The sequence below is a fragment of the Amphiura filiformis genome, chromosome 13 (genome assembly GCF_039555335.1).
Source record: "Amphiura filiformis chromosome 13, Afil_fr2py, whole genome shotgun sequence".
Taxonomy (NCBI): Eukaryota; Metazoa; Echinodermata; class Ophiuroidea; order Amphilepidida; family Amphiuridae; genus Amphiura; species Amphiura filiformis.
This window is the reverse complement of record NC_092640.1, coordinates 63,917,849-63,933,650: the sequence shown is the minus strand read 5'-3', so window position 1 is coordinate 63,933,650 and position 15,802 is coordinate 63,917,849. Positions and strand designations below refer to the sequence as shown.

Here is a 15,802-nt window from a genome sequence, read left to right as displayed (position 1 = left end):
GTCCTATGTTTTTCTTAGCAAATAAAAATTTTGAAGGGTTTTCAATTTATACCGGAAGTGCCCCCTTAATGACCTTTGACCCCAAATCTGTGAGGACCCCATAGACACTGGGTAATAACAATTCATGTGTGCAAGTGGTGTCACTGTCCTACGTAATTTGTGGGAGAAGAAGCATTTTAAAGGTATTTCGTTTTATACCGGAAGTGGCCCCTTAATGACCTTTGACCCTAAATTAAAAAATACCACATATACACAGAGTAACTACAATTTGTGTGTGAACATACCGTTACTGTCCTATCTTTTTCTTAGCAAATAAAAAAATTGATTTTTTTCGTTTTATACCGGAAGTGACCCCTTAATGACCTTTGACCCCAAATCTGTGAGGACCCCATAGACACTGGATAATAACAATGCATGTGTGCAAGTGGCGTCACTGTCCTACGTAATCTGTGAGAGAAGAAGCATTTTGAGTTGAAATCACGTTTTTGACCCCTATGACCCCCACGTGACCTTTGACCCCACGAGTTTCATATGACATGTAGGGGCATGGTCAATGATGTTTGTGACCAAGTTAGGTCAAAATCGGTGTAAGCATGTAAGTGCTAGAGCAAATGTAGTGGTCGGCAGAAAGAAGAAGAAGAAGAAGAAGAAGAAAGAAAGAACCTGTAAGAAAAAAGACACAGCCGTGACTAACGTCACGGCCTGTGTAAAAAGAAAGAAGAAAGAACCTGTAAGAAAAAGACACAGCCGTGACTAACGTCACGGCTGTGTAAAGAATTGAGAAGAGACAGAACAAGCCGACATTCGTCGTCGGCTTGTAAGAAACTAGAGTCAACAGACGCTGAATACAAGCGCAATTTGACCCTATAACTTGACCCCTGGGTTACGGATGGGGTCAACTGCTCTTGCATTGTGCTTAGGATGTCATAAGAAATATTCCTGGTGAATTTCAGCTTAATCGGAACTTATACATGGATTTTGATTTTTGAAAATTTTTGATTGACCTTTTGCCCCCCTTAATGGCCTTTGACCTCAATGAAAAAAAACCCTTATGTACACCGACAAAATGCATTGTTCCAATTTTAAATAAAAAATTTTAACATGTTCAGTTCTTGAGATAAAAATTCTTGAAGTTATTCAGCTAAAAACAGGAAGTGACCCCTTAATGACCTTTGACCCCCCAAAATAAAAATACCATGCATACATCAGGGAACACTAATTTATGTATGTTGGTTATATTATTCTGGTCTGTTTACATTTTGAGATAAAACATTTTTGAACATTTTTGATAATTTTGGTTTTTGACCGGAAGTAACCCCTTAATGACCTTTGACCCCAAAACTGTAGGCATCCTAAAGACCCTGGCTAGTAGCAATGCATGTGTGCTAATGGCGACTCTCTGCTATGTAATTTGTAAAGACAGTGATTTTTTGAATATTTTTACAAATTTTTCAGATTTTGACCGGAAATGACCCCTTAATGACCTTTGACCTCAATTCTTTTTAGGAAGTTTTAAGCACTGCCACATGTTGATTCATATGCATGAGTCAGATGATCATTGCATGTAATTTGTGGAAGGAGTAGCATTTTTTGTGAAATCACATTTTTGACCATTATAGCTAGGTCAAAGGTCACAGCGAGATCAAAGTCAAATGGAAGGTTTGGCCTAGCCCAATGGTCATTTGGGTCAACTTTGGTTGAAATCTGTCAATCCTTTGCGGAGCTACATGCAGTTGATTGCGGTTGCCAGAAGAAAGAAAGAAACTAGAGTCAACAGACTCTGAGTACAAGCCGCCGCAGTTGACCTTTGACCCCTAAACTTTGACCTTTGGGGTCATAAATATTATTATATTTTTAACATGTTTAGAATGTCGTAAGAATAATTCCTGTTGAATTTGAGCTCGATTGGACCAATTTCGAAATTTGACCTTTGACCTCTATAACTTGACGCTTGGGTCACGGATGGGGTCAACTGCTCTTGCATTGTGCTTAGGATGTCATAAGAAAGATTCCTGGTGAATTTCAGCTTAATCGGAACTTATACATGGATTTTGATTTTTTAAATTTTGATTGACCTTTTGCCCCCTTAATGACCTTTGACCTCAATGAAAAAAACCCCTTATGTACACCGACAAAACGCATTGTTCCAATTTTAATTAAAAAATTCTAACATGTTTAGTTCTTGAGATAAAAATTTTAAAGTTATTCAGCTAAAACAGGAAGTGACCCTTAATGACCTTTTGACCCCCAAAATAAAAATACCATGCATACATCAGGGAACACTGATTCATGTGTGATGGTTATATAATTCTGGTCTGTTTATCTTTTGAGATAAAATTTTTTTGAACATTTTTGATAATTTTGGTTTTTGACCGGAAGTAACCGCTTAATGACATTTGACCCCAAAATTGTAGACATCCTAAAGACCCTGGCTAATAGCAATGCATGTGTGTTAATGGCGACTCTCTGCTATGTAATTTGTACAGACAGTGATTTTTTGACGGGCAAGAAATAATGGGATCAAAAGTACCATAGATGTCTTGTATAAATTTTGTTCCTGTTTAATGTGCCGAACTTGGGGCCAAATCAGGGAATGCGAATGTGGCTCCTCGTCAGTGATCCAGATTGCCGCATTCTGGTTTTAACCACAGATTCTCAATTTGTTGAGGATCTGTAGTTTTAGGACTCGTTTCGGTAAGAGCAGTGAAACCTGCTCTCCTGGACCAGACGAGCCTATTTTGAGCTCTATGATAATTAAAAGATGGCAAATTTATAATTGCAAAACATTTCAATACAAATAACAAATTGGACAGGAATATTTGATTAAAATTGTAGATGAAAATACGTCACATTTTATCATGTAATACATTACTGTCGATTATATTCGCATACAAGATTTTTGGTGTAGTGTTCATTACACTATTATTGCACATGTAGATATTGATTATTACTAGCATACAGTATATTGCACATTAATTATTGTAAATTATTTTTCTCTTTTCCGTGTTTTTGATCACAATGGTCAAATATAAAATCAAATATATTGTAACAAACACTTTCAGTTTTAAACAATACCATTAAATATACTCACGATGGAGTTACACTTTGTATATTACATAACATTCGAACATGTCTGACATCCGTTTAATTGTACTTCATTTATCTTTATATTTTAAGTTTTCTTGTCGAGTTCATTGAGTTGATTTGATTCTGTAACAAGTAAACTTTTAATAGGAACTTGTTGGTCTCTTTTTTTTAAATTTTTGACTTCGGAAAAAAATGCTAATTCAATCGAAATATTGGTTAAAATATTAAGTTTATCATTGATATTCCATCCAAAAATTGTATTCAGTGATACATCAAAATTAATAGCGTCTTCACGAATTGGAGAATTTAAACTAAAATGATTGTTTTTGTACCATAAGAACGTGTTCATTGTCTTCTATAGAATTGCAAATAACACACTTTGGAGTGTCACTAAATGATCATTTCAATTATTCCTTTACCGTTACTAGAGTTAACTGAAATCAATATGTATCCTTCAATATCAAGACTCTGAAGTTCCTAATACTTTATGGCAACAAATGTTGGATGATGGTAACTGTAGTAGGAAGTCAATACTGAAGCACTGTAGTTCTGCGGTGTTGGTTTGATATATATATGATCCAGAAGAGTTCCTTTGGTAGTAGTTGGGTCTTCAATCACTTGATTGTATTGTCTGAATGCAGGAAGGACTTGCTCTTTCATCAAGTTACGATTAAAGTCTCCCACAAGGACTTTAAAATCTGTTTCTAGATTTTCAATCTGGGCTGTTATCTCATTCATTTCATCATTGAATACTCTTGAGCTTGTTGCAACAGGTTTGTATATACCTGCAATCAGCAAGTTGCTTCTTCCTGATGTTCTTATCGCTAATACGTCGGAGTGCTCAGTTATCAATGGTAATACATTGTATTTCACACTGTTTTGAACATAGATGGCAACCCCTCTTCCACTACCAGAATTGATTGATTCCAATGAGTAACCATCAATTGTAATTGTTTCAGGGTTATTGCTACTTGTCAACCAGGTTTCAGATAAGCAAATAACGTGAGCTTTTCTGAACTCGCTATTGTTTTTCATATCTTCGAAATGTCGATTTAAGCTCTGAATGTTATGATGTGCAATAATGAAATAGTTGTTGTGATTTATTTCTAATAAAGGGTTAGCCACGGAAAGATCACATTGTGACATCTTGGCAATATTGGGTGCAATAGTTTCGTCACAATAGATTCTCTTGGCATCAAAATTCATCAGATACATTCCATCAAGATGAGTGACTCGACTTAGTGCTACGTATGCCATTGCCTGCTGCAAGTATTTCATTGATATTACTGCTTGGTCCGTAGTTTGTCCTTGGATCTTGTGAATGGTGACAGCCCAGGAAAGTTTTAACGGTATCTGTTCTCTGGTTGTGGTAAACGTCTTTCCTTTCAACTGAAACGATTCCTTGCGTGGCTTTATGGGAGTACATTCTTGATAGTGTGGTGGGATGAATTCTGTTATTCTTGCCTTGGCACCAATACGAGAACTATCAAATTTGACATATACGACAGTTGGCATATTTGACGAGTTGCAGAATTCGATACCTTTAAATACACCAGAAACTCCATTGCACAGACCGTCAGTCACATCAACGTTCGAGATCAGCATAACGCGGGCACCTACTGCTAATTTTAGTTCATCTGCCAAAGTTGTGCTGCGATCTTTGCGTTTTGTCTTATGTGGTTGCTCATTTATTCTTATGATACGCCCACCTGTTTGATCAATGTCAATGGCTTGTATCGTATGTATATGTGTACTCAGGGTAGCTAGCATTTTCTCATTATGTTCATCGACATCATCGTTGCGATAAAATAGATGCATTGCGTCATCGGGAGCGGAGAGTCCGTTATCATGGCTATCTGAAACTGTACGTGACTGAAGTAACTTCATATCAATATCGCTTATTTGTTCATTTCGTTTCCTTGTGCGAAGTCTGTTCAGCATTTGAGCAAAGACGACATCATCTTTTTGACGCATAATTTCTGTCAGTTCAACAACATTGAATAGGTTCCAGAGGTCCATTAATATATCATCACGTGGAAGACACAATGGTGTTCTTGGAGAAATAGGCGGTAATTGATAAAAATCTCCAACTGCAAGAATTGACACATTGCCAAAGTAAGTGGTGTCTGAAGAACCTTTGATCTGTTGCAATCGACCATGTATATAGTCAAACTGTGGTACACTCACCATAGATATTTCATCAATAATGACAAGTTGTAGGTGTCGATACTTCATTCGCAACGTGTTTACAGATTCTTCTGCAAGAGGCGTGTAATGATGTGATCCTTTGGGAGGTATCTTTAACCCAGTACAGATTGTTTGGCCATATATATTAAAGGCGGCAGTTCCCATGTGGGCAAGTAGTAGAACAGTCACTTCCTCAACATTTTCTGTCATTGGAAGAAAGGTTTTTCTAGCATAATACGTTATGCACTTGATCACATGTGATTTTCCAGTTCCAGCTCCTCCAGTAAGAAAAATGTGGAATGGTGATAGGGTATGGTCACTGGCCTTGTCATTGCACCACTTGGTAACATAGTTAAATAGTTGACGTTGTTTGTTGTTCAACTGTCGCATCATAGATTCTGCTTGTTCTTCTGTAATTTCAGGACGGCATGTTTCTATTGCACACCTCGGTATATCTTGACGTTGTTGTTGCGACTGCTGTAATTCAGGAATTTCGATTTCAGCAAGCTCATCATCTGAATCCTCGTACAAATTACGCTCCAATCTATCATCCTGCTGTTGTTGTTCTCCTTGTGGATTTAAAGCATTCCATGCATCCTGAAGGTCGGGTATTTCTTGGAGTGCATCCCATGCATTATCTAGGTCACTGTTATCTGGTTCGAATTCTTTCATGTTGTGTTGCACTATTTCTTGAACTGAAACGATTTCCCCATTAATGGTTACGCGACCTTGTAAGTGATAACTTTCATACGTTTCATATGATTCAGGTTTGATTTGCTTTCTTCTGTGTGGCAGATATAGGCGTAGCATGTTCATATGGTAACGCTCTTTATCCCTATGAATTGATACTCGAGGATAACGAATGACAGCTGGTTTTCCGGTGGTTCGTTGTTTCATTTTCGCTGAGCATCCCGACAATGCGATAGCTTTTTTCTTTGGTCGACATCTCTTAATTCCTTCTTTTGGTACACTTCCATCTTCATAATCACTTTGGTCATCATCTGTCTGATCATCAGTTTCGATTTCTGTGTGTATACTTTCCTTGCTAGATACTTGATAATGGCTAGAGAAGAATTTTGCCATGCACATGTTTTCATATTTTGCTATCTTTGGTCGACCGATATACTTCTCAATTTGGGAAGTTAGCCAAACTTCTTCTGAATTTCCAGCATTCTCTTGAAGTTGTTGGAGTGGCAACGATATCCTGTGTCCATCAACATCAGTTTGAACAAACACAACATAACGTGAGCTTTGTTTCAAAGGCATACTGCAAACCATGTAAATAGCACCCATTACACTGATTTCTCTGTGTTGCAAGTACACGTTACCAATTTTTCTAAGTTCTGTAAGAACATCGGTATTCCCTCTCTAGCTTCTCTTTGTGCGTTTCTGAGCAAGTCACCCATTTCTCTTTAACACTTCGTCAGGTACGAGAGCATGTATATTGTAGCCGCAAATGGATCTAATATGTACTGTATGTCCATGTTTCCATTCCAACATCTTATCAAGTGAGGATTGTAGTTGTTTACCCATTGATCTTTGAGACGTCGTTTCAGATAGACGGTGTTTCTTTTGGCAAGTGTGCTTAAGCATGTTTCAAATTGACTGTGTGTTATTTGCATTTTCTGGAGGATTTCATCAAAATCTGTGTCATCGGTGGCTGATTCAATTTCTTTCCACATTTGCTTAATTGTCTCCTTTGCATTCTCTTCGCTTTCTTTTTTATCTGCACGCTTCACTTCCGCTTCCAGTTCATTTAGATCTAGATCGTCTATGGGTTCTGGACGTCTGCAAATGAAGGTTTCGTTCGATGGTGGCCTAGGATAGTTAAAGCGGCATATCTGACCAGTTTTTCTGCATGACCTTGTATGGGATTTAGTATGCATCTGTACTTTTGATACTATTTCATGTAATTCGACGTCATCCTCTGGAGGAAGTTCACATGACACATATTTGTCAATGAATTCCGCAATTTCCTCGTCTGATTCTCTATCGAATTCTGGCGCATCTTTCACCCATGCTATCATGTGAATATGTGGCCAACCTCTCTGTTGGAATTCGGTTCTGTAATAGTAGTCTTCGACTTTTCCAATAGGATTGGCTGGAGAAAGAATCACGTCATTTATTAACGCATGGACTCTTTGCTGAAACATTCTGGCTGCTGTTGCTGGATTTGACATGATAATCTTACAATGATCTTCCCAGGTCATGTTCTTATGCTGTTCTGCAGTCATTGGCTGTTTTCCTTGTGATATTAGGATACCATTGTCTATGTCAATCCAACGTCTATCAGCAGCACTAAAGGTGATAAAAAGGTAGGAATTCCTAGTTGGCGTATCATTGCGAAAACATCTCTCTTTGATTTTTCCCAGTAAGCGGGCGTTCCTCGTATCTTGGCTAGGAATCTGTATCCTTCATCTCTTCGAATCAGACCCTTCACTTCTTCATGGTTTCTTAACATTGAAGCTGTTATCTTTCTTCCATCTGCAGTCTTGGTACTACCTCTGCGAAGTGCAATTTGAATATTGTCACAAATCTGTTGCACCTCTGTTGCATACAACGCAAAGAAGATATATTCTGGGTTTCTGGCAAACCTGTTGTCTGCTGAAAATATGCGTGCATTGAAATAGCGAGATGGGGATAATTTATCTTCTCTGTCCTCATTGAAAGTATTTGAACCATCCGGGAATTCGGCGGGAAAAGATTGCGCTTCCATTTCCAAAACCTTTTGTGGCCTATTGCCTTCTCCTGGAGCTATACAGAGGATTGATTCGTCATGTTTATCAGCAAGATATTGAGAAAAATCAAACCGGGTGCAAAAAAGGAATACAGAGGAGCAGATGTGTTCGTAATGTGATGATCATCATTATCTTCGTCATCATTACTACAATCATCGTCATCATCATTATTAGTAGCAGCATCATCATCATTAACATCATCATGGTTGTCCAAGTCTGGTCCTTCATCGACGTATTCGGACATTTCTATGTTGTCAGTACTATCCTCATCTTGGTCGTGCATCTCTTGCTCTTCATCAATATCGATGTATTCGTACAATTCTGTGCTGTCGCTAGCTATAGATTCAGTCGCGAGTTCGCTCTCATTTGGAGAATGGGGTTCTGCGCTGATGTCATTTTCTTGATCGTGTTCGCCGGAAATCAGTTGGTCGTCTAACACAGAATCAAACTGATCAAAGTTGATATCGATATCTTCAAATACCGGATTGTTGGCTTTCAACCATTTAAGTGCTTGTCTAACGTTTTCTGGATTAACGTCCTGACACATATGATGTCCTTTGTAAATGAGGCGACGTTTTAACTTGATCCGGATAAGACTTTGTTCCGTTGGTAGTCTTGGTAAACATGCAGCGGTGTTATTAACATTAGCTTTTACGCACACGACTTGTCCATTGATACCTTTTTGAGCACCTTTAATCAATGGGATCATTTTCATAAATAGGATAGCTGGCGAAATGAGATGTCTTTCTAGCATGTTTAGTTCGGCTAATTGGTGCGGTTGTTGTACTAATGCCAATTTGTTCACAGTTGACAACTTCGGCACACGGTCTTTTAATAAATTCTCGTGGCATGCTCTGCAAATCCACACTTGATCATGAACTTCATCATTTTTGTCAGCGGGTAATGCATTTATATCGGTGTTGCAAGGTAAACTTTGCTCCAGGATAGACCGATTATAGGCGCTAGTGTACAGTGCCCTGACTTGTCTCTTGAAAAAAATACGTTGACATATCTGACACACGTATGTAAGCTGATCGTTTCTAACGGATTCTTGAAAATGAAAAATAACTGTACTAATATCCGATTTTTCCTGTACATATTTGACTGTGTTTGCTGACGTTTTTCTCTGCATTTTCGGGAATTTCATACGATTTCTTTGATTGCTGACGTGCCTGCTCACGCTTTTTCCCTGCATTATCTGGATTTTCATATGATTTTTTTGATTGCTGACGTGCCTGATCACGTTTTTTCTCTGCATTATCTGGAATTTCATATGATTTCTTTGATTGCTGACGTTTTTTCTCTGCATTTTCGGGAATTTCATATGATTTCTTTGATTGTTGACGTGCCTGATTACGTTTGTTGTCTGCCTTTTCTGGAATTTCATATGATTTCTTTGATTGCTGACGTTTTTTCTCTGCATTTTCTGGAATTTCATATGATTTCTTTGATTGCTGACGTTTTTTCTCTGCATTTTCGGGAATTTCATATGATTTCTTTGATTGCTGACGTGCCTGATCACGTTTGTTGTCTGCATTTTCAGGAATTTCGTATTTTTGACGTGCCCGCATTTTTTTATGCTCTGCGTATTCGGTTGATTCATACTGTTCTTTTGACATTTTTCGCTTCTTTTCGAGTCTTTCATTTTTTTGTTCGGTAGTCAAACTTTCATACCACTTTTGGTATTTTGAAAGTCCTTTCGACTTCGTTTGTGGTATATCTTGACTTCTGGCCCACGTGGAACAGCATGCCTCGTCGTGATTGCTATTTTCTGATAATAATTCGCTAGTCTTTTGAATATGAACCGACTGAATACCGAATATTTCAGTTGTGACTTTCAATTTTGAACATAAGACTTTCAGGTAAGAATGTAAATTGTCAAAATCTTCAAAAACCAACAGTACTGAATGACCGTTATTTGCTGTGGGGAACCCAAATTCATCCCGTGAATGTGAATCAAAGAACATATAGCATCCGGATGCTGAATCCCTGTAAATTGCCATCATGTACGATTGAAATATCAGTATATTTAAATTTGAAACTACAAATGCTGCTTGCAATTGTACATTGAGTGATTCTAGGTCATTACCATCCTCTTGTTCGAGTATGCAGTATCTTAAGGGTTCATAATTGATTGCATATGTTGAGTTGTCTTGTAATTTACATTCTGTAGGTAATTGCGTATTTTCTAAATAACCACTTTCGTGGAGTTCACCTGATAGACGTAATTTCTGGGATAAAGTTCTATACAGATAATCGCCATCCTTCAATATTTGATCTAAATTCACAGTATTTAATTCTCGAGAAATAAAAGGAATGCGGCAAAGATACACTAATGTATTGCAAGAGCATTGGACACCTCTAGAATGGTCACTAAATAAAAAATCACCCTGATGGAAAGTACCAGCCACTTGATTTACGTAGGCAATGCGAATCGAATGAGGATTTGGTTGAATATTATCATCGATGATTATAATTTCTTTCTCGCATTCTTCTTTGTTTTCAGATTGTATTTCTGATATTTTCTTACTTTTCCGTTTACTGCAGTTTGCTTTTTGCAACACGTGATTTCTTTGATGGACGTGGCATTATTACGGTGTCTAGATAATTTGATAGAATTAATATTATGCTAGATTAATTCGAAAACAATGTTATAATAACGTCAACGAAGGTAACTAATAAAGGATATCTGTATATAAATATGTAAACTGGAAAATGTAACACTAAATATAAATACAACTAGAAAATTGCAACTTTATGAATACAACAGTAACAATAATAACTTTTTAAGAAACAATAATTATATTCTTTGAACTTGAATCAAAATGCTTTATGAAAGTTCTTGAATTCTTCAACTAGAAAATTACAACTCTATGAATACAACAGTAACAATAATAACTTTTTAACAAACAATAATTATATTCTTTGAACTTGAATCAAAATGCTTTATGAAAGTTCTCGAATTCTTGTAAATTTATGTGTAAACTGAGTTTTTAAAGTTTGATCACATCCAGTTCTTCACGTTTCGTGTCGTAAATGTAAGCGGGACTGCACGTAGAGTCTATCCGTTACAATTTTTTTCCACAAAATCTGTTCAGATTATCAACTCGTTATACGAAATTGTGTGCAACATTTAGCGTTACCCGGGACTTGGTTGTATGCGCTTTGAACTTGTATCATGCAAAATAATGCGTTCTCTATACCATACGGAACCAGTTACACAGTAAGCCCCATGACGTTACGGTCGATTATTACGTTTAAATTATCATATGAAAACATACGTATTTAATAGTTTTTTATAATGATAATTCATTGTTTATGTTCTTGAATTGTTTCAATATTTCAATCATGAATAATGTTTATGGTTTAATATGAATTTCTCACTACGGGAACAAGTAGTTCATACTAGTAGACGACATACTATAGAAATTCGTACTGGTACAAAGGCATACTAGTAGTTCATACTGGTAGATGGCATACTAGGAATTCGTACTGGTACAAAGGCATACTAGTAGTCCGGGCTAGTAGTTCATACTGGTAGATGGCATACTAGGAACTCGTACTGGTAGTTCATACTAGAAATTCGTACTGGTAGTTCATACTAGAAATTCGTCCTGGTAGTTCATACTAGAAATTCGTACTGGTAGTTCATACTAGAAATTCGTACTGGTAGTTCATACTAGGAATTCGTACTGGTAGTTCATACTAGAAATTCGTACTGGTAGTTCATACTAGAAATTCGTACTGGTAGTTCATACTAGAAATTCGTCCTGGTAGTTCATACTAGAAATTCGTACTGGTAGTTCATACTAGGAATTCGTACTGGTAGTTCATACTAGAAATTCGTACTGGTACAAAGGCATACTACATGTTTATGATTTTGACTACAGAATTGTTAACCACTGAGAGTAATTTACATATTTGCTTGCAATATTGCTTTCTAACGGTCATAATTTATTTTCATAAAATTATGACAATGACAGTTATATCTGTGTCGTTTAAATCAATTATATGTTTACATTACTGAAGCACATTTTATGTATACTAGTATAATATTCATAGGCGAGCAATTTTTGTCTGTATTGCTGTAATCTGTATGTTTCGTCTGTATTTTATTTGTCTGAATTACCTTGGCATGTATTTCTTTTGGTATTTGTTTTATGTGTATTGGGTTGGTCTGTATGTTTTTGCATAGACCATCTAACAGAGTCTATATGCTTTTTGTCTGAATAGCATTGCCTTAGTTTGTACCTTTTTCTGTATTCACCGTAGAAGTGACGTAATTAATCGGATGAACTACCATAGCAAATATGAATACAATCTTGAATATATCGCCCTTCACTACAACGTTCACATGGTACCTATATGCATTGAACCATAGATGTCAAAGGCTGATCACTCGCTCGTGTAAGATTAGAGTGGTATTGTATTCAATCTGTTTGCTGACATACACAGCTAGGTGATTAGTCCAATCTGCTTGTAATGCAGGGCGATCTATTCAAAAATTGTATTCATCTATTGCTATGGCAGTATCCGATTATTACATCACTTCTACGGCGAATTGCGTTTTGTTTGTATTTGTTTTGTCAGTGTTGCGTTTTGTCTGTATTGCGTTGGTATGTATGTTTGGTCTCAGAAAATCGTTTCTTCTGCACTGCGACAGAAGTTGATACTTTTGTATTTCGCATGTTCATTATAAAGGATACATGTTTGTTGTCCGTTCGTAAACAGAAAAGAGAAACAGTAGGATAGTGGATTGTGTTATCTTTTAATTTTAAGTTTTAAGTTTACCAATATCTATGTTCACCTTGAAAGATAAATGTTGCACGCTGCTTGTTTGGCTAACGGAATGTAGCACGAGACTGGCTATTTGCCACATTTCGTGAACAGAGAGTAACATTTAGCAATTTTGTTTCGTCTGTATTACTTTGGTCTGTATTTATTTCGTCTGCATTGATTTGGTCTGTATTGCATCTTGTCTGTATTGTCTTGGTCTGTATTTTGTCGGGTGAGAATTATACGGTTCTGGCTAACACTCCTATTATATGCCACTCATTTGCATTATTGGATTTTTACCAACGAGCGATGAGCCATGAAAAGTATTTTTTTTCCTTCAATTGTGGAATACGATTACATCAACAAAAGTACACCACAATAGGGAAAAATAGTTTGAGACTTTCAGACTCATTATTACTAATAAGTAATGCAAACGCTTAACATGTTGGAGTGTTAGTTAAACCTTGTAACTGTCATTCGACAATTTTAGTCTGTATTTAATTTGTATTAAGTCTGTATTTTGTATGTATATCAACAAGTCTGTATTTATCATTAACAAGTCTGTATTCATCATTTTATCTAGTTTAGACACGCTCGTCCAACCCAATCAAAATATACAGTACCAGAGTCGACAGTACAAATCAAATGTTTAATGCGTAAAGCGGTTGTGCGAAAGTGGCGTATAAATGGTGGAATTTGATAATTTATCAAAAATTACTCAAATAGTATGTCAAATTGAATTAAGCTTTTTTCATTGAGTCACCTACTTTTTCTGGCGAGTTGTTACTTTTGTACTTTTTTTGCTTTCAATTTTATATAGGCAAAAATACTGGTTTATTGAATACTGTATATTTTGACAGATATTAAACGTGTCAAAAGATGCTTGCAACACGTACAATTTCGAAACAAGTAATGCAATATCAAAGTGGCATGTTTTATTTCAAACATAATCTTCCATGTAAACACAATAAACAAACCAATGAACATAAACTTGAATGCTTATATTACAACCTTATAACTATTATAACAGTAACTGTAAGATGATTATCAAGGGAAAGGAAGAGAGTTAGTACAAATTGTTATACCATTGGCTATGTCCTTTAAATATCATAATTATTTCGATAAACAACATAGAATCAGACATTTGGGCCACGATATGAACAATTCTTTGAATTCATGACAATTATAAAAGGTACCGTATGAGTTTGCTCAACCTTATTACTCTGTACTATTTTTAGTAATTCAAAATCAATTTGACGTCGGACAAGTTTGCCTCAATTTCGTTTTGATGCACATCATTGATTATAAATTTATCGTTAATCCATTTTAAAATGTACATTTGTTTCTTCTTTATTATAGTACTTTATGTTAACGATTTAAGACATCAAGTTGAAACCAGCAACAGCGATGTTCAGTTACTATGCTACGATAGATACAGTTACTAATGAGCATCGCTCAAGACTTGACTTACATTTGGGATCAATCAGCCCATTTAAAAGGAGCCTCCGGCAATCAAAACATTACGCCTTACATGTTAGAAAAAAATTATCAAGCACGAAACACATGGTTTTATTTAAAACAGACTCATATTGACCCTAAAACGAATAAAATAGTCGGCTCTCAAGACTGGTTATTCAAAATTCTCGCGCCAGGAATTTTGAATATCGCGTGTTGAGAGACGGATGTTGTTATTTGTTTTTTATGGTCACTATGAGTTTGTTTTAAATAAAAGCACGTGATGCGTGCTTGATAATTATTTTTCTTACATACAAGGCATAATGTTGTGATTGCCAGAGACTCCCTTTAAATAAAGAAAGGGTCCGAGCATTTAGTAAACAGTTTCTTAAAAGACATCACTGCATCACGTTTATACAGTATAGCAATTCAGAGTGGTAGTGACATTAAAACTTGTCTCTTGGGGCTGGGGCACGCCAGCGAGTAAACAGGACGCCATAAATACGCGGCTGTGCATATATAGAGAGACATTGTTTGACGTCAATACCATATGTAGCGGACTCACTTAAAAATGGAAAAAATTACATCTTTTTGGCCATGCATGATGGCGGAATATACAAGAATCAGCAGGGCTTCCAAGGCCTGGAAGATGAACCGCTCACATGGATTCTGGCAGCTGTGACCCTTGATTTTTTCTGTTGAGACACTGTATCAGAAGCCGTATTGGTATGCGTAAATGGTACTTTACTTTGGAAGCTCTGTTTTTAATCCATGGGGAAAATGGAATGAAACAATCCTGAAAAAACGATGAAAGTTAAACTGGTTCCCTATTTTGCGAAATTGAATTCAGTTAAATGTTTGAAACTGAAGACAATTCAGAAAATTATGTATCAACCTGTGGAAACGTGTTTTGTGGAAAAGTCAAATCTTGAATGGTGCATGTTCACTTGTGTATATCTAAAAAAAATGTTCTAATTGAATGTTTTACATATTTCTAAAATGTTTATACAAACCTGCAACATATTAAAGTAGCATAAACACACTAAACAAGCCAATGAACAATGAAATTGAATGCTTACATTACTATGATTACAAGCGTATTTAACTATATAACAACAGAAACTGTGACATAATGATTATCAAAGGAAAGGAATTACATCTCAGGAATTACAAATTGTACCATTGACTTAAGCTTAGGTACTTTAAATATCATATTTCGATGTAAACGACATAGGGGACTCGAACATTTTCGGGCCACGATATTTGAATTGTTCACTATCACAAAGGGTATGAGTTTGCTTAATCTTTTTATCTATAGTAATTTGAAATCAATTTGTGACATCTGGCAAATGTGCCTTGTGTCGTTTTTGATGCATATATCATTGATAATAAAATAATTTATCGTTGTTATATTTTACAATGTACATTTGCTTCACATCACGATTGAACACATCAAGTTATAATCAGCAACACCGATGTTCAGCCTACTATGCTATTGATATCAAGTTAGCAATGAGCATCGTTCAAGACTTGACTTGCATTTGCGGTCAATCAGTCTA

The 15,802-nt window shown here is 36.2% G+C and overlaps 1 protein-coding gene across 1 annotated transcript in view; it reads right to left on the bottom strand.

Annotated features, from left to right (window-relative positions):
- The window catches only part of LOC140167831 (monocarboxylate transporter 12-like), an 85,253-nt gene that overhangs the window by 45,369 nt on the left and 24,082 nt on the right, over positions 1 to 15,802 (bottom strand). The gene's annotated exons all lie outside the window — the stretch shown is intronic.